Below are 19838 nucleotides of genomic sequence, written 5' to 3' on the forward strand. Positions count from 1 at the left end.
CAACAGTGCCAGGAAAGCAATAAAAAAAATTGCTTCCCTCCACCCTCTAATAAAAACTATACAACCAGCTGCCCTTAGCACTTACAGACTGTTTTGTAGTCATGCCTGAAGATTTCAGAGCTCCCTGTTCCACGAAGGAAAAGAGGCAAAAGCACCTGAAGGGCAGTGCTCACCCTACAGGGCCTCAGCCCCGTCTGTGGGCAGAGCCCCACACTGCTCTCCAGCACACAAACCCCACCATTAGGAGCTGCCACCCCAGGAGAAAGTACCTGCCAACACCCCCTGTGCATTAGATTTGACTTGATTCGACTGTAATTTAAGTGTTCTCATTGATCACGCTATAATTTTCCCAATTATTGATTTTTGAGGCCTATCGAGTTTGTGTTTACAGTTTCTATGCTGCAAACACTGCGCTGCTTTTAGGTCTTTTCCTTTACCGTTTTAGCTGGTTTACATTTTCTATCTTATCGCCAGCAAAGCAGGCTCATATCCTAAGCACTTTTGTGCTGCTTCCGAAGTGCCCAGCCCCGTCAAACGAAAGCCAGGAGTTCCTGAAAGGTCCCGCTCCTGCTCCCAGAAGCGCTCAAGGACAGAGCCCTTAAAACGTTTCATTCTTCTTTCAACTTACAGAAAGGACCGGGATTCGGGTATTTTTCAGCTGTATTGGTGTAGTTAAAGAAACAAACAAGTCAGAAGCAAGCCTGACTGCTTCTTTCCACTGGCCGGGAAGATGAGATGTTCTGGCATACGCCAAGCTGCGCGCTTCAACGCCCTGAAGCCGAACAAAGCCTGACATTTGCAGGATTATGTGAAAAAGCCTCGAATAGCTGCAACGTAATAACATAATTTTCTAAATGTGACACCGTGTCCCCTCAATTTCAAAACATTGTTCAGGTTGTTCGGGCCTTGATGCAAACCAGTTTGTTTACCCATTAGCAACCCACCACTGAAACACTACACCCAAATGTCTGACTAAATGGCCGAAGAGGTAGGGAAGCAGCACACATCATGGTCCACTGAAAAACAGATGCACGAGCCAGGAAAACTTCTGATCAGAGGCACAAGAAGTAGAGCATGTCTTTGAAACGAAAATTTGATTTAAAAAAGAAAGAAACACGAGAAAAGAAAACCCCACAAAGAGAACAGAAGTAATGACAGCATCCTTACAGGACTCGTGGTGCAGTCATAATGTTACCAGTGGTAAAGAACAGCTGGAAAATGAATAGGGCACTTCTCTGAAAAAAAAAATACACACAACTGTAGAAAGACAACAGTACACTCTTAAAAGCACAGGCCCTATTATGTACCTGAAAATAGGAGGAACTCTTCCACACCTTGGTGATAAGCAGTAAGAACCACAGAGAAACCACCAGTCCCCCCCCAGGTAGCTGTGTTTACAGCTTTAAGTAACTGCAGAACTGAACAGATGAAGCAAAATGTTTAAAATGGTGCCAAGATTTACAAGATGGGAAATGCAAGTTTCTACAGGAGCTGCATATGCTCTGAGATTCTGAAATTCAGGTTATGTATCTGGATAACCAGGCACGATTCTTCCTCGTGGGACAGATTCGGTCTTGAGGTGGAACACGAAGTCGAATCCCTTTTTACAGAAACTTTCTCCCCTTCAAAAGAAACATATTTACCAATCTCCTTCATTTTCACGGGAAAAACTGTTGTTTCAAAGAGCAGAAAAAACCTAAAGCAATAGCTACTGTACGTACAGACAGCTCTGCCACAAGAGGAACAGAAATATCGCACAGCACCTTGCTCACTTGAGCCTCCTCTGATCAGGGAGGAATCCCTAGCTCACAGCAAGGAATAAATACCCAGGTACTTCTAAATGCTTTTCTTTAATCTGCAAACGAGAGCTGGCGGAGGACCAGCTAGCAAAGCGCACCCTGAGCACGGCTGACCTACTTGGTCCCATACAACAGATTCCCAGACATCAAACACGCCACGCCGTGCTGCATGCAGCCAGGGAAGTCAGCGTCCCGAGCCAACGAAACCTCCTGTGGTTACAGCACCAAAGCTCAGGCCCTTCCAGAGCCTGACCCATGTAATGCCCCTCCTGAACCAACCTAGAGAGCGCTATGGGATGGCAGACACACAGAGTTGTTATGGCCGGTGCGATACAAACACAATCCAAACCTTGAACTTTTTTTAACTCGACTGAGAGGAAGCAATCATTCAGATTATTAAAAACAACAGCAACAACCCCATTTCCAGGAAAGGCTCTCTACCATGAGACTGCTCGGATCGGTCAGCTGATGTCTAATGCAAGAGAATTGAAATCAGGACTTCATGAGACTAACACAAGCAGGTTTCCGTAGGCACTAAGGAGAGCACAGGGTAGTTTTCCACTAGCTCTGCTTCAATCTGCTTCTGGGAATCAGAAATGTTCCTGATGCAACTTATCGATGGATTGATACAAACAAACTTACAAACAAGTTTTTTACATGTAAACGCTCTTACAAAATACGTCTTCAAGAACAATGATGCAGCGAAAACAAAGCATTTTTACAGCTTTAAGATTATGCAACCTTCAAGCAAGGAAAACTTATTTTGATAGACAAACTGAAGACCTACTTGCACAACATGAGAAGAGGTTCAGGATGTAATGCTTTAGCTGCCCAGCAGATCGAATTAGCCTAGTTAAAACAGATTATACTTAAACCAAGGGCTAAAAACACACCAATAAATTATTTAAATTACCAGATCTGAGCAGTCTCATGGTAACAGAATATGTGCATTTTTTTAAGCTCAGAGAAAATGAAGGCAAAATGCGAGTATGAGATCATACACCAGTCTTAAGCAACACTTCACCCAGCATTCATGACAGGCCAGGAACATGCATAAAGTGATCTAACAGTTCACCTCTTGCATGGTAATACACTAAAATCATCTGCTTCTGTACCTGGATTTATTGCTAAATCAGTTCAACTGCAATAAGTTTGGAGGTGCAATCAAATATGATTTTTTAATATAAATATTTGCAAATCTATGCAAGTATTAAAAGGCTGCCTTTATTCCTGCAGCTAACCGTAGTATGATCATCCTAAATGAAGTTGTATATTAAGGGCACAGGACACTGCCCCTCATTTGGGAGACTAAGACCCCACAAAGCAGAACTGAGAGCAACTGATCCCCATTAAAGATGTATCGGTGTTGAAGATATTTACCAGAAGATTTTAAACAGTTGAGAAAAACACTTATAAATTGAGATGAAGCATGTATTTCACTGGTTAGACTGTTTTCTCCCAAAATATGCATTCAACTCCAGAAGACTATAAGGTAATATTAAAAAAAGCAACCATGTTATTTTATCACATCTTGTGAAAAAATTCCATTTGCTCACAAGGCACGTAACTTTTCGCCAAAGATGTGTTTTGTATTTAATGATGCATTTGCTATCACGCTCTCTTCTACATTGATTTCATGCAACACAAAAATACAATTTCACCCTGTTGTAAGCTATATGGCAGCCAACGTCACAAACCCAATCAAAAGCTTTTTGAAGGATAGGGCTAATTAATGACTATGTGATGGTTGTGCAGTATGGATGCATAGCCATGCTGACAAACAGTAACAAATGCTCTCTTCTAATTTGCAAATAGATAGTGATACGTGAATTCATATACATGACTTAAAGGTCAGACCTTCATCCTTCCAACAGGCACTTCATGGATTACAAGCAGAAGTTCTTTTTAGAAAAACGTGATTATGGCCTTTAGGATGATGGCCTTCAGGACATACTTAAATTCTTTACAAAATTAAAAAACTACTTTGCATCTTTACATTGAAAAGGTGAGTTTTTTCAACCCATAAGTATTTTGTACTGGAGCTGCTTATTCTCTTTTCATGTAAAATACATTGTTTAGCCAACAGTTTCTAAAACTTTTCTTTAAAGAAAAAAAAAGCCAAAAGTAAAGACAGCAACTGGCATGGTTTAGTAGGGGCCTTACCGTTTTGTATGACACAATATAATTCACAGGAACCTTCATTCAAAAAATAAGCAAGTTGTAGAGTTCTTGGTCTCAAGAAAAAAACATGCACATCATACTGATGGCAGTTTTCTGCCTTTTCTTTCTTTTTTTTTTTAACAGACATCAATTCCATGACTTGACCTATTCCATGAGCAAAGAGCTCAACTTCACGAGCTCCAACTAAACTCAATGTATCTAAGTAATGCCATCCAGTTGGTCACTTATCAGTAAGCAACCATTCATCTGAACTGTTTTCTATACAGGAAATGCCTTTTGCTAAAAACAGAATTTACTTTCTTTATACAAAAGCCAATTATGCAAGTCTCATTAAGACAAAAATTCCATCTGGGGGAAGGAGTGTGAGATTAATGCCAAAATAAAGATAAGGTTGCTACATTATAAAATCAATAATGCTTATGTGGAAATAACGAGTCTCTTCTTACCTCAAGAACTCTATCAGCTCTTCCTTCCCTAACTCATTTTTTCTTTGATAATGTTAGCCAGTAATTAAAAAAAAAAAAAAAAAAAGAGAGGGGACCAAAGAAGGAAAAAAAAAAAAAAAGAGTTCTAAGCCTCTAGGCCTAAAAGTCCATCCAATACTTGTACATCGTTTCACCTTAAAATGACTTACAGGAAAAAAAAAGCCTCATAAAATTGGGAGAATAATAAATGATGTCTAATTACCGTTGTCACTCTCCTGACTTGAAATTGCTCCTGCTGATGAATGGTACACGGTCAGTGCCTGCTGTAGTATGAGCAAGGTGCTGTACTGTCCTTCAGTCTTCTTTCTGTAGACAAGAAAAAACGTTAATAGTAATTTTCTTTTTAGTGACTGGCAAGCACAAAGTCTTAGGGAGAGAAAAGAAAACCATGCAGAAAACAACTTAAGATTGAACAAAAGAGCAGAAGCTATCAGAGAACAGCCAGTGATCAACTCCACTATATTCTGCAAATAAAACTCAAGGAAAACTCTGCTGTGAATGACTCAAAAGACCTTTCACAGCCCTTCTGTGTACAGAATGCAAAATCTGACAACTGTGTAAACATATTGCACATACATTTAATGCCATATTGGCCAAAGACACTCCACTGCTTACGCTATGATCTAATCCGTGAGAAGGAACTTGAACGTGATGATGATGGTTCCCGCATGAAGCGCATTCTGTGGCCAGTGAGTGTATTTACCGAGCTGTCTGCTCAGTGCTCTGTTCCTCTACATGACAATAATGTGTGTGTGTGGGGAATCAATTTCCAAACAGTATGCAAAGGTGTCCGAATTGAAATTACCAGGAGCATATTTACCTTCTGATAGGGTACACTGAAAACAGATTAATTGTACAATCCAGAAAACATGGGCAGAGTTTACTGTTACGGGGCAGCACGGCTTTATTCTGGAACTGTTCCACTACAGATGTGCCACCACGAGCAGGTAACGGATGGCTTCAGCAGTCAAAGCCATTCAGGATTTTACATTTAATGGTGTAAACTCTCTTGTGGTGCCGGGTTGAGTACCAAACTCCAGTTCCTAAACCGTTTGCACGCTGAGGAACACGAATTGCACCGCTTTGGGTCTCCAGACTTAACAAGTCTGACAAATATTTGTTGATTTACGGTATGTTTTTTTCTAAAGCTATGGCACAGGCCTGTACATCCTGCAGCTTTACTGGACCACAGTAAGAAATCAGTGCCCGCGGATCTCACTGAGGTAGTTTAGACTACCCTGGCTAACTTTGCACCGAGCCAGCCACGGCTCCCGCAGCTCCCTCCTGCAAACACAGCAGATCCATTGTTGCTCCCACCAGAAAGGTGATACCGTCGCGAAGCCACAGATGTTGCCCAAGTCGCAGCCTCAGCGTGTCCTCCTGAACTACTTTTAACGAGACATGGACAAAAAGATAGAAAGCATCAGGCCCCGGTGCTGGAAAGTGAATCCTGCGCAAACGAAGGCATTTTTGCACATCAATCAGGATACTCGGAACAATAGCAGATTTACATTAAGATTGAAACGGGCTAAGGGCGCTGAGCCAGTGGTCTGTCTTTGCTGGTCAATACACAGAAAGGATTGTGTTAGCACCACTGAAAGAATAAATTATCGCTGCTTTTACAATAAGCTCTTCAAGAATGCAATAAAGGGTTCAGTGTGTGCTCCTCACTCAGGAATCCAAAACTTTTCAGTTAAGGTCTGGCTTGCAGCAAAGATAACAGCTGAAAACTAACCATCTTGACCTTGGTAAGCTTCATGACAACTTGCTAAAAACAGGTGAAAAAATGAAAAGGTTACTTCTCTGATATTCACCAGCCTTGAAACTGGAGCAGCGAGCAACCACAATTTTGAATACCAATAGTTCAGGCTGGATCATTTTGAGACGTACCAAAGTTAGAAGCGAGAAATACTATTTTTTACCTCCAGCCTCCTGACCGTTGCAGCACGGCTAACGGTGGGGTTTTCTCATCTGCTTTCAGAGGTAAATTTAAAATTCTTCTCCGTCCGTATAAAATGATGACAGGCAAAGAAGACAATATATAACTGGGGAAGGCATTCTGACAGCACTCCGCATCAAAGTCGTGAAATATCGCAGGAATGCCTTCCCAGCTGTATGTTTTCTTAAAAGCCACAAGTGTACTTCTACGGTTTGACGAGAAGTCTTCAAAGCTGGCGAAATGGCAGGTCATCAAATAAAAGCACTGGCTTCAGTCTTCCAACCTTGAACGCGTATTTAAATTTGCATGAAGTTCATCCAAAGGGATTCCAAAACATTTTTAATAGCGGGTGTACAAATGGGTCTGCAAATACCCACGCAGCCCCAGCGTACCAGACTCTGGGGGGTGCCAAGGGCAGGCGCTCTCGCGAGCACAGCACTAGAATTTGTACTGTCTGCACAGCAAACACCAAATCCTGTTTTTTAAGGACCCACTAGACCTTTTCTAAAAATAAATCTAAAAGATGAAAGAGCGCTGGTATGGGTGTGACAGCCCACACTGTCAACATGATGCAAATGCTAGCCTCCGAAAAACACCCAAACAAAAGACCGTTAAAAGTGTTATATAGAGCATTTATATTCAGCTTTGTTGCAAATTTGGTTTCTGTACAACATCAAAGAAAGATGCAGTTTGTGATCAAGGGCTGTGGCAGGAAACAGATTTGTGTAGGCAAAGTTATCTTTATTCTCTCTGAAGGTGAGCACGCCAGGAATTACGGTTTTAAACCATTCTAGCATTCGATTCTTCAAAACTGTTGGCAACTACAACACTCCAGTGAAATTAGGGAACTTTACAAACAAAAGTAAGCGATCCTTACATAACGGGAATGAAAACAGCTCCTAGGATGTATCTGTGCAGATATGGAACCTGAGAAGCTGAAATTAAGCAGCACTCTGACAACGAAATGGAATAATTACAGTTAAGGCCAAGTTTTTCAGCAGCACCGAGCCTACAAGTGAACGAACGACTTGTAATAGCTTGCTCCAGGAGACGTCTAAGACAGTCAACACAAGCTCTGTTTATTCAGGGACTGCTGCGTTAAAAATCACAAGCTCTGATCCAACGAACGGCAGATTGCTTTCAACTCAGCTGTACGGACTGAGATTTGATTCTAGCTAACAATAAATTATTCCCAGACAACAACAGCATTCCAAGACTTTCAGGGATTTGGAACACGGTGAGGTACCAAGACCTAAAGGAGAGGACGGCGTAATAGCTGGCTGGTTTTCAGCATGCACGATTACACAGTCTTGAGAGGTCAACTTCTTTCCTATTCTACTGCCTTAGCCTTTTTCACATACAAGTTACATAAAACAGGAAAAAGGAATGCAAGTGTGGGAAGCCACCTGGATTTTGCTTTTTGCTCACAAAGATACCGCGCAAGACACAGAGTACTCCCTTCCATGCGGGATATTAACTCTAAGGACAATTTACTGGCTTAAAGCACAGAGAGGATGCTTCCTTGGTCAAAATACTAATCTGAGTCTCAGGAAATCTAGATTCAATTCCCTGCCTCACCACATACTTCCTGTGTGACCTTGGGCCATAAATATTCCTGTGCCTCAGTCTTTCCATCCGTGACCGAGATAGTCTTTCCCTATCGGACCAGGTTTTGTAGCGATAAATACATTAAAGATGCAGCAGGAATCGCAGGCGACAGGCGCGTGGCCATCGGCACGCCAGCAGGCACAGCCGACCAGCCAAGAACTTGGCTGCACCGTGTCCGTGCTCACAATTCGGCACCAGGTGAAGCACGGGATGACAGACAACACCGAAGACCTCACCGCCACGGGACAGATGAGAGAGAAATTATTCCAGGAATCAACAGAAACTGCAACTTACGGTAGCGGGGGCTGCAGAAGCACCTACGGAAAAGCTCCCATCGCTCCAACGCGAGGGCTGAGCAGCAAGGTTCAAACACCAGGCGCAAAAGCGAGGGAATAGCTGGGGAAGGACGCAGATCCACCTGCCAGCGAGGCGTCAGGGCTCGGCAAACGGGGTTTTTGCAGCGCGTGGACAACAGCAGAGGGGCTGCAGGGGCTGGGGGGCTGCGAAACCCTACGGCTTCCCCCGGTCCTCAGCAGGAAGGCGGCCGTGGAGGGCCGCAGCACAGCAGGCACCAAACGGGGCGAGCAGAGAGCGGCCTCAGCGGGGTCCCCCCAGCTCCGCCGTGCCCCAGGGAGGGTCGGGGGGCAGCGGGGGACCCCAAAAGCCGTGCCAGCATCCCAGCCCCAGCCCGGCAGGAGCAAGGGGGGAGGCGTCTGGAGCCGGCTCGCTGAAGGGGAACAGGCAGCTGAGGCAGAAGGCGACGTGGCATTCGCAGGCAGCGGGGAGAACGGCGGGGGGGGGGGGGGGTTGGGGGGGGCGGCGAGGCTGGGAATGGGGAATGGGGGGGAAAAGGGAACGGGAATGGGAACGGGGGCGGCTCGCGGCCCCCTCAGCCCCCCGGCAGCGAGCGGGGCGCACGGGGAGGGCGGGCGGGGGGCTGCGGGCGCTGAGGGAGGAGGGAAGGGGGAGAAAGAGGAGCCGGGAGCCCACCGGGTGCCCACCGGGAGCCCCCCACACCCGGGGGTACCGCGAGCAGCGCCCGCAGCCCCCCTCAGCCCAGCCCCTGCCTCACGCTGCCCCCGCACCGCCGCCGCCACCACCACCCCGGGCGGGGAGCTACCGCCACCGCTCTGCTCTGCGCCCTCCCGTCCCGTTACATCCTGCCCCGTCCCGTCTCATCCCATCCCGTCCCGTCCCGTCCCGGAGAACCCAGCTCGGAGCCGCCGAGCCCCGGGGCGGCACTGACCGTGCGCGGCGCCGCTGCCCCCGCCTCAGGCGCGGCGCTGCCGCCCGCCAACGGAGCGCTCCGCCATGATGGAATGCGGCCACTGCGCCTGCGCCGCCGGCCGGCCGGACAGGGCAGGGGCGGGAGCGGCAGCGGCAGAGGGAGCGGGGCGGGCGGGCGCGGCAACCCACGGGCCGCCAAACAAGGCTGGGACGCGGCCGCTCGCTGCCGCACAAAGTGGCGCGGGAGGGCGGAGGTTGAGCGCAGGTGGCCTGGGGGCTGTGGGGGGATACGGGAGGGGAGTGGGGGGGACCCGGGAGACTGGGTGGGGGTGGGGATGGAGATGGGATAGGGATGGGGTTGGGGACTGGGATGGGATGGGGATGGGGATGGGATAGGGATCATGTTTGGGACTGGGATGGGGTTGGGGTTGTGATGGGGATGGAGTTAGGGATGGGATGGGGATGGGGTTGGGGATGGAGACGGGATAGGGATGGGGTTAGGGACTGGGATGGGATGGGGATGGGGATCATGTTTGGGACTGGGATGAGGTTGGGGTTAGGGTTGGGATGGGGATGGAGTTAGGGATGGGAAGGGGATGGAATTAGGGATGGGGTAGGGATCATGTTTGGGACTGGGATCACGTTAGGACTGGGATGGGGTTGGGGTTGCGATGGGGATGGAGTCAGGGATGGGATGAGGATGGGGATGGGGTTGGGGTACGGATGGGGCTTCACACCTCACACCCCTCATGTAGACGAGCCACATGCAGCACCATGAAACATTTAAATCCCCGTTGGCATTTTACAGCCGAACTGCAGGTCAAGGAACGCTTGCATGCACCCTGGACCCAGTTTCTGTGTGGGTGCAAAATAAAATTTGTTGGCCGTGTTCGTACAGGACCCCCAAGTAAATCGCCGGTCACGCCAGCGTTGAAGAAAAGTTAGGCTCAAGGCTGTGATGCAAATTGTATAACAGACAAAAAAACTGGCCTTTCAAAATGAGCTGCCACGTACTTACCCCTGGGTGGATCTCAGATACGTTTTTAATGAGTATAGGAAGTTTTGTAATGAATAGAAGAAATTGTTCCTTTATGCCAGAGAATTTCTCTCTCGAGACTAGTGGAAGTGGTTAATGTGACATACTGGACGGCCCGTGCTGAACAGGCCCAAAATAAACTCCCATCCATCTTGTAAATAAGCAAGCAGTGTTAAGGAAGGCCAGAGGTGGCGGCTTCTGCTCAATTTCTAGATAACTAATAACTTACGTTGGTAAATAAATGCCACAAAACAATCAGCATAACTTCACAATTAATTCTACTTAAAATAGTGAGTATGTTCTCTGCAAATAAAGCAAGCAAAGAACAGGTCAAATCATCGTCAGGTTGTGTCCTGTGCTGGGCCCTTGCTGCAGTGTTATCCCTTTCCTTCTCTTTTGTTGCATTTGATCTTCAGTAAAACTCCACTAAAATTTTGAACAAAGCTCCTTTACACTTGTTTGGGGAAGAAGAGAGGCCAATGCTGTCACAGTGCAGCACTGAAAGTGTAGATACGGTGTGCGGTAACACCACGGGCACATTAAAAGATGGCTCTTGCAAGGAGCCCGCTACCTTTTCATTGCAGTCTGTGCTCTCACCCCTGTTTATTTAAGCTCAGAAGATGTACAAGAGCTTCTTTATCTGAGCAGCTCATTGCACTATCCTTTTTGATCTGAAAAGCAACATTTGGTAGCTGGGTCGATGGCCAGTTCCAGGTGGAGAAGAGGGGCAGCCTTTTCCTCCTGGCGAGATCATTGGCAAAAGCTCTGTCACAGTCTATGCCCTGAATTTTCTTCTTTCTACTGCTTCCAAAAGTTTTAATGCTCACCTGTGACCACTGGCCTGATTCTGGTACAGAAAAGGAGTAGGGCTTTTGCCCTGTGGAGTAGCGTGGATCAGCACATCTCAATTATTATTATTGTCAAAGATACATTAATAATTCTTTATGCCCATAAAATAGATTGAAATCTCCAGAAAAAAGATTCAGCAGAAAAATAAGCTGCTGCTCTAACTCATGTCTTACTTTCATCACTAATATTCAGCTTCTGATTTCACTAATAATTCTGAAAAGAGATTCTTTAATTCCAGCTCAGATTTAAGGCTTGTGAACACTCCAGATATGGTAGAAGATAAGTCTAGCACAGGAGTCAGTGAATGCAGACCTGCTTTCTGCATTGTTGTGCTCTGGGAACAAAAGAAAGGTTGGTTAATCATTTCACCTTTGAGAGAATTCCTGGAATCTTCAGCACTCCATCTCAGGAATCTTATAACTCCACAGGCTCTAGCTAATCTGCAGCGAAGCATATCTAGCGCCCCGGGGATTTCATTTCTGAAGTGAAATATTTGTACTTTGGGGAGATCTCTGAAAAAGACCCATCGGGATGTGATTTGGAAGTTTGAATTCGAGGCAGTAATTCAAGGGCTATTTTGAATTTGCAGGCTCAGTATTTATTCGTTGCCAGCTAAACCTTAGAAGTTACGACTACTGGTGTTGTGTGATATACGGAGGTCTGATTCCCCATCACGAGCACACTGTGTCTGATATCCAGAATAAAGAAGGTCTTTGGGGGTGAATGCTGAGCATTCTTTGCACTGAAGGCTATTGGACCTCCCTGCTTTGGTTATTACAAGAATTCCTTTGTAGGTAATAATGCAGTATTTTAGCACTCAGAAAAATCCTTTTCCTTTCCTGCCTGCCTTTCATTAAAATCATTTTTCCCCCTTAATTTTCCCTTCTAAATATATTTTTTGTAATAGCAAGGTATTCTCTGGCAATTCCAGCAAATAGGATGTCTGGTGGAAAAGCATACAGAAACCGTAGCCAGTTGCTAGTGAGACTTAGGATGAAAGATCTAAAAACTGCCCACATTCCACAAGCTCCAGGGCTCCTTTAAAACTGAAATTGCTTCAAGTACGAGAACTATTCCCACACCGCAGAAAATAAATGACTGAATGTTTGCTGCCTACATCCGACATTCAGATTACTATGGGATGACAGGAAAGGAAAATTCTTTTCAGCTGAAACTAGAAACTATATGGCCAGTCGGCGAGGCTGAAGGCATGCAGGCTGTTCCAGATGGCAAAGCTGTACAGAAGAAATATTTGGCATGGGTAGTAGAGTGACCAAACTGCCTGGAAAGAAGGCCATGGTTAGACGGGTCAAAAATTACAGGACAGAATGGATCGAGTCAAGGGGAGGGAGATTGAGCTATATTTTCCTGGAAATTCCTGGAGAGCCATAAGGACTGTACAAGGACAGTGGTGACGCCACCTTTCACACACAAAGGCAACCACTGCTCATCTCGAGTCACTAGGGGATTAGAAAAAGCTGGAATTTGAGGAAATGATTGCCCAGGCCTCCTTTCCGTCTAGAGAAGAAGGCAGAGAGGCACAGACGCTAACGCTGCTGGGTCTGGGGTGGATCCGGGCCTGGGAAGAAGGAATTAAAAATAGCAGAATATAAGATCTGAAAACATTTGGAGGAAGGAAAAGGAAAGAGAAAAGAAACAGCCAGAATGGGAAGTGGAAATGAGTCAGGAGGGAGGGAAGAGAGTACAAATGGGAAGAAATCTGGGCTTATAAAGGAAGGGCAGTCTCTGGGATGGAAAAGGAGAGTTAAGGAGAGTCGGTCTTAACAAAACAATGGCAAGAAGCAGTGCCAAAAACATGCCCATTCTTCCATTAGAAAATTTGGAACTGTAATCTATTTTTTCTTTGCTAATTCAGCTGCTGTAGGTGAGTTAAGAAAGAAAGAAACAAACAAAAAAAAAGTGGAGGAAGAAAGTAAAGAAATGGAAAAGGGAAGCCTTCAACAAGAAAGGGGAGAAAAGTGAGGTGAGAGGAAAATTACAATTACAGTGTATTCTGTACTGCACATCAGGGGGACTTGGGGGGCCTGTTGAGAGGTTACCAAGAGGCCTGGGTAACAAAAAACTCTGCTTGCAGTCGGGTACAGTAAATACCCGGATACACACACACAAAAAAACACCAACTCCAAGCCAACAACTCACTTATCATGATGATTAGCAGCTGCTCTGGGTTTCTAGTTCCAGCCCGTAATAAAAACTTCTTTTTTCCATACTTGCATGGTAATAATAATTATGATTGTGGTTATTTTAGCTAGTGTCTAGCAAAGCCGCCCATCTCTTGAGTTCGTTAGGACCTGCAAACAAGGTCTTGGAACACATTCACTTCATTTTCTCTTATTATATACAAAATACTGTTGTGTACACTTTCAGGAGGGACCGAGGCAAGGCAACCTGGCAAACAAACTTTTATCAAACAGAACTTTGTTGGAAGCGTGTGTGCTTAGATCCTCAAAAGTAAACAGTATATAATGGAGCAGGTTTTCAGCCAGTGTATGTTGGCACGGCTCCATCCACCCCAATGCAATTAGGAGTGTTTTCTCCAGCTGAGGATCTGGTCCATCAAGAGCAAAACAGCAATCCGTGCTGTATATTTGGGAAAAAAAGCACAATGGGAAAAGCCTGTAGGGCACTGGGAGCAGGAGTTTCCCTTACAGGTATATGAAACATGCCTCCTGTTCTACATGCACAGGTGCAGGCATCTCTCGTCCAGAGAATTTGCCATTTCTTTGCCATAGAACCCCAGAAGCAAGTCATCACCAGCAGAGGTGATTTAACATTAACTGATGCTATCTAAGCAAATAGAAGATACCATCAGAGGCTCTGAATTATTCCAGCACTCCACTCCATGCTCTGTAGATATGTATACTCTATCATTACCAAATAATGCAATTTTAAGTGAAGAAATTAAGCTTGGATTTTTTTTTTTTTTTCGGTCCAATTACGTTTGCTGTATTTCTTGCTATTTCAGTGGGTGCTGTGATGTGGTAGAGCTGGAACCAGCGGTCTCCTTATAGAAAGAAAAGGACGCATGTGAAAAAGAAGACAGTTCTTGTTATCAGTACAGACTGGCCAGGCTGAATTGGCAGAAAAATCTGGCAGGTGATGCAGATGGACTCTGTGTTTTGCTGTTTGTGCTTCTTTCTCCAAGCAGAACATAGAAACTCCCCCATGGTGCCTTCCCCACCGCTGCAGACCAGAAACATCTTGCAAAGAAGTTCTCCAGAAAACTCACACATGAAGTCCTGGAATATTATTTTTATATCAACATTGCTATTGTTACAAAGTCAAAGATAAAGGTGCAAAACAAAAAGCAAACCCCGTTGCAACCCACAATAAACATACCATGCATTTATGGGTGTTTTAAGTGGAAAGGAATGAAGTTCAGCGCCTGGGTAATTTGCACTTTGCACAGAACATCTGTTTTATGATTCTTTCTCTCACTTATTATATGGAGCAGACTGTGTGTAAACACTGTGTGTCCTGGCCCCAGGCTACACCCTGCATCTTCATTCGTCCCAGTCTTCAGATTTGACCGAGTTCCTTGGAAACCCAGCAGGGCCTGCTAGGAGAAGCGAGTTAAACCCTGGCTCCTTGCTGCAGCCCTGCTGCTGACCTCTCCACGTGTGAGGAGGAGAAGCCACGCTCACCCTCGCCACCCTCTCTAGCTGCTGGGACCTGGGGAGTGGGGACGGCTGTGAATAATGCCAGCGATGCCCGGGAGAGCAGAAAGGCAGCACGACTCCTCTGAAGCTCGACACAGGCTGCTGGTCAGCTGTGGCCAACTAATTGTGCCCCGGCAGCTTTTGAAATGATGGGGGAAAGCAGCTGGAAGGGCCTCTTCAAAGCCGACCGAGTCCCCGGAGGCTGAAGGTGCAGCACGGTGTTTGTTTGTGAAAGTCGGGCGCGTCTGGCTGCCTGGCCGTGTTCAGCCGAATGGCTGGCTGCGTATATTTAGCAGCAGCTCTGACTCCTCACTGAACTCGGCCCCTGTAATTAACACATTTGCTTCTGCTATTTGCTTCAGGGAGCCAGGAGGACCCAGGGAAAAACACCATTTGTGAGCGGGCTCGGAGCAGCCGGCCCCGCTGGCCCTGCAGAGCCTCGGAGCAGCGCTTGCAAGCACAGGAGCTGCCTGGCTGAGGGTACCTCGAGCTTTGGGGTGCCAGCCCCAAGCACTGCCCTGCCACAGGTGTGGTCCTCATGGGAAGCCAGGCAGCTCTTGCTTGTTTCTTTGTCCCCGGGTTGGGGATGCTGCTGCTGCACAGTACCGCTAGGCGAGGAGCTGGACGTGGGACACCTGCCCGGCCTCACCCGCACCTTCCCCACCTTCTGCAGGCTCTCTCTGCTTAGTTCCTCCCCTGATTGTTCAGCCAGGGCCCAGATAGGAATCAAATATCCCGATTCAGTCTAATTCCAAACACTAGCTGTGTTTACCCCTAATTTTATAACTCTTCCCCCAAGCCAAGAGCCAAACCAAAAAAAAAAAAAAACAACAAAAAACAGTGAAGAGCGCCGTGCTGCAACAAACCATTGGCAACAGGCAGGCCCAAGCAAATACAGGGGTAAGTGAACGTAACGTGGCACTTTTACCTTTTGCTTCAGCACAAAAGCACCCAGCTGAGCAAACCCAGCTTCTCCACGTGGGAGGGAGCCAGTGCCAGCCTTGCAGCCCGGTGGCACCGGGCACACAGGAGACGCACCGGGTGCTGCAGGGGTGGGAAGAGTCAGGCCCGGGGAGCTGGACCGGAGTCATTGCTCCCGGGGTAAATACGCAGGCAGTTCTGCAGCTGACCTGGTAGCAGCGCCAGTGAAGCTAAATCAGGTCTGCTTGCCTGGCCCGACATGAATGTGGTCATATTTCTAAGAAATCCGAGTAGCTGGATCCTCAGAAATGCTCAAAACACCCATAATTTAAACATGTTAGAGCTGGAGGATGCTTGTCCATGCGCTAGCGAGAAAAGGAGCAAGCCAAAATGAGTTCAGCACCAATTTTTATAAACTAGACTGGAAAATGTTTTAAGACAACTCAGGAACATGCTTTACTGCTGCTTTACATAAAGATAAAATTTGCAAGATGCTGAATACAGCAAGGGTCCCGCATTTTTGTCCTGTTTTGTGGGATTTTGGAAGGGCAGGTTTGCTCCCTGGGCCGGGCAGGGCAGAGACTCATTTCCTGCTGCATGAACCACAGCTGCAAAGGGGCTTTGGAGAGCAAGAAGATTGCATCAGAGCCAATTTCGGAAGAACAGAGAGGAGGAAAAAGACAAAAAGGAAAGCAAGCAAGCAGAATAAATCTGAATGTAACAAAATTATAGTCTGTATTGAAAACTCAACATTTGGAATCGATTTTTTCCATCAGACAAAAGGCTGAGGGTTTCACTGTTGAAATATCGGCCTCTTTTTAAACTCGTGCTAAATGTCATAGCTAGACAAGCTGCAGGTGAAACACCAGGAAGAAAGAACTGATGCAATCCGACAATATTTTACTGTCAGGTGTAATGTGATGCTCTTGCTTTGCTTGCTTTGTTTTCTTGTTTCCTGCCCCGTATTTGGTGCAAGTTTCCTATGTTCCATCAGGTGGCTCAGGTTCCCTTAATTTTCTGGCTGCCTCCCATTTCTATCACCCCCTCCCTTCACTTTTAGGGAGCAAAAGCCTGTCTCCCTTGTGGCATAACGTTAACACCAAAGTTTCAGCTTAATTATGTGTGCAGGGGAAAAGAGTTTTATTTGCATGCCGTAAATGTGCACGAAGCTGGAAATGAACAAAGCTGCAGCACCTCTGTGAAAACAGCTTGCCTGTGATCAGAGCTCCTTCTGCTCCGTTTTAACATGGGCTTTCAATTGTTTCACTCTAGTTCTCCTTTCTCCATTGTCTTTCTTCAGAGCACTATTGCTTTCCTATCTGGCATTTTCCTCACTGTCCCCAAGCAACCTCTTTTACTTGCTCTCTCCTACAATAACCCCATTCCTCATTATTGTTTCCATTCCCTTTTTTTGTTCTTTTGCTTGATCGAGGCCTGGGGGCCCCAGCTCGGTGCTGGGGGCTCCACGTTCAGCCTCAGCACTCAGCCGACACCTCGGAGCTGGAGCACTGTCCCCAGCGTGTCAGCTCACACTGTGTGCCATCGCAGGAGAGGCTCGCCATGCTCTCCGATGAGCATTGTATATCTGCTTTGCAGGAGCAGACGTAATCTATCAAAGTGCAGAGCAGCAATGAATCAGGTCTTTGATGCAAATAAGAAGCAGCCACATGGCACGAAGCATTTGGGAGCACTTCAGGCTAAAAAGGAAAAAAAAAAAAAAGAAAAAACAGAAAAAGATGCAGCTGTGAAGAATACAAATATTGGCTCCTCGAGGAACCCTCCATATTGTATCCATTATTACAATCTACTTATTTGTTCAGGGCTAATGCTCTCCATTTTGAGATTGTCATGGATCTGCTTTCCCATCCTCAGGGAAGGTCTATGTGGCAGTCATCTGCAGGAGGTGGCTGCAGAAGGAGCCCTTCTCCCCTTGTCTGGCTGGCAGAGCTGATTGCTGTGTGAGAGAACCTGCTATTAAAATGAATAAGGACCCTTTTGTGCATGAGAAAGAAGAAAAAAAAATTGGCTTGTTCCCACCTTTCCCATCTTCTCTTGCTATGAAAAAATCTGAGCTGCCTTTCTCGTTGCAGCTATTGTGAGTGCCTTGTAATGGAAGCTGCTGGAGGTGCGGGCTGTTATATCCCTTATGAAAGCTTCTCTGCAGAAACGTAAAGTGCTGGCTTTGCTTAGTTCCCTGTACATTCTGTGCTCTGGCAAGGGCTGCCCACGTGGCTCTGCAGGCTGCAAGCAAGGCCCCGAGCAGCTGAAAACCGAGGTTATCTCCTGCAGCCCAGTGTGGGTTTGTCACTGAGATGCCAGCCGAGAGTTTTCCCATCATCTGTGGGAAAAGCAGAAGAGAGAAGGCAAAGCTTGAAGCTGTGGCCATGCACGGAGTCACTGCGGTGCTCCATGTGCTCAGCCCTCAGGTCCGCTCCCATGGATTCAGGAGAAACCTTTCAACCTTTGTGTCCTGCCTGAAACGAGCCACCTGAACAATGCTTTGGCAAAATAAAGGGATTATTAAGGAGCAGTGTGAGGGTGTCATTGAGGATGGACAGGGCTGGGAGCAGCCTGGTGCCCTGCCGTGTCACCGCCTCATGTCCTCTTTCACACACTGGGAACAGCGGTCACTCCCTGTGACAGGGAAGTGACCGGCCTGGGCCCGTTAGAGGTTACTCTTTTCTTGTGATACTGGGGGCGAGATAAGCCCCAGTGGCAGCAGAGGACGGTTTTCTGTTAACGTGGTAAGAGAGGGGCTGATAAGCTGCCAGGAGCTGTGCCAGACCCGCTGTGGCAGAGGCCCACGGGTGAGCAGCGCAGCCAGGGCCCGGGGCAGCATCATGGCACTGCCTGAGCCACCGCAGCACCAGCAGCAAGTGCCCAGTGGCCTTCTTGTGTAGGGTCACAGAATGGCTTGGGCTGGAAGGGGGCTCAGAGCCCACCCAGAGCCACCTCCTGTCAGCACAGCACCTCCTGCCAGTTCAATCTTTGCTTGCGTTTATCCTAATAATTTCAAATGGAGCTGAGCGGAAGCCTCCGAAAATGAAATATGTGTACCTGTGGCTAACCTGGTATGGCAGGCACCCAAGGAAGGCCGCCTGTATCAGAATCCCGAATCCTACCCCAGCCTGAACATGTCCTCAGCACCTGTGCCGGCCACCTGGCTAAAAACAAAAGCATGGGGCATGCATTTAGGACAAATACGGGACTCTCGTTCTGCACGGGGTCTGTGGGCAGGAGCCAGCCCCTCTGCTGTGACAATGTGTGCCAACCTTTTGTGTCTTTGGGAGGAGAAAGCAGCTTTTCGGCATTGCTGCCCACTGCTCACGTGCCGTGTAGCTGCCTTTTCAGCACCCTCCTCGGATAAGCACGCTGGTATTTATAGAGAGAGTTCTGCAGCAAAAACAATCATAAAAGCCACGATTATTTAAATATAGATCCCTTCATCCAGGCAGAACCTAAGCTGTGTTTATGCAAGCCGGGACTGTAAAGGCAGCGCTGTTCTGCAGAGTTTACATGCAGAAATAAAGAAGAGCTCCCAAAGTTTAACATAAACTAAAAAGAAACAAGCAAATCCCCCAATTTAAAATTTTCTCAAACAGCCCCAAATCTCCTCCCTCTCCCAGCAAGCCCAGGGGCTGTGGCCCAAAAGGTTTGTACTGACACGAGCTTTGCAATTGGGATTAGAGCCCGGGTAACCTGCACAGATCTCAGCTATCCAGGGAAACCAGGGGATGAAGCATTTCCATGCCTCTTGCATAATCAAATTAAATTTGGGATTGAAACTTCAGCCGTTGGGCTTCTCTGGGCTGAGTGCTTGATTAATTCTCAACTTTAATATTTTATTATCACAGTTCTTGTTTTTTTTTTTGTTTTGTTTTTTTTTTTTTTGGGGGGGGGAGTGATGTGGAGGAAGGGCTGAGCAGCTTCTCCTGCTTGTAGCCCAAGGAGTACTGCAGTTAGACAAAGCAAGAGAGATACGTGCACCAGACCCAGGCGGCTCCTTGCACATGGTGTGGCCACAGCTACAATGTTTTGCTCCTTGACATCTGCTTTGGTACAGGAGCCCTATTATAGAGAAACTTGTCCCAGCCTTGATGCCTAATATCTTAT

General features: G+C 46.8%; 1 protein-coding gene and 1 long non-coding RNA gene across 4 annotated transcripts in view; one reads left to right on the plus strand and one right to left on the minus strand.

Annotated features, from left to right (window-relative positions):
* LOC311443950 (fibronectin type-III domain-containing protein 3a-like) overlaps positions 1 to 9356 on the minus strand; it is a 45389-nt gene extending 36033 nt beyond the window's left edge. For 2 of the 3 annotated variants that reach the window (XM_084534643.1, XM_084534641.1), the window contains exons 1-2: positions 9259 to 9356; positions 4668 to 4771 (exon numbers count right to left, since the gene is read on the minus strand). The gene's annotated coding sequence lies outside the window, so the exon portion shown is untranslated. Of the gene's footprint in view, positions 1 to 4667; positions 4772 to 8306; positions 8654 to 9258 lie in introns of those variants that run through there. The other variant, XM_084534642.1, reaches the window with a different exon arrangement.
* Positions 4780 to 14494, plus strand: LOC311443951. Its single transcript, XR_014697577.1, has 3 exons — positions 4780 to 8375; positions 10048 to 10146; positions 14111 to 14494. It is a non-coding gene; the product is annotated as an uncharacterized lncRNA (long non-coding RNA).
* The last annotated feature ends 5344 nt before the right edge of the window (positions 14495 to 19838 follow it).

The sequence above is a fragment of the Aythya ferina genome (assembly GCF_964211825.1).
Source record: "Aythya ferina genome assembly, chromosome: 13".
NCBI lineage: Eukaryota > Metazoa > Chordata > Aves > Anseriformes > Anatidae > Aythya > Aythya ferina.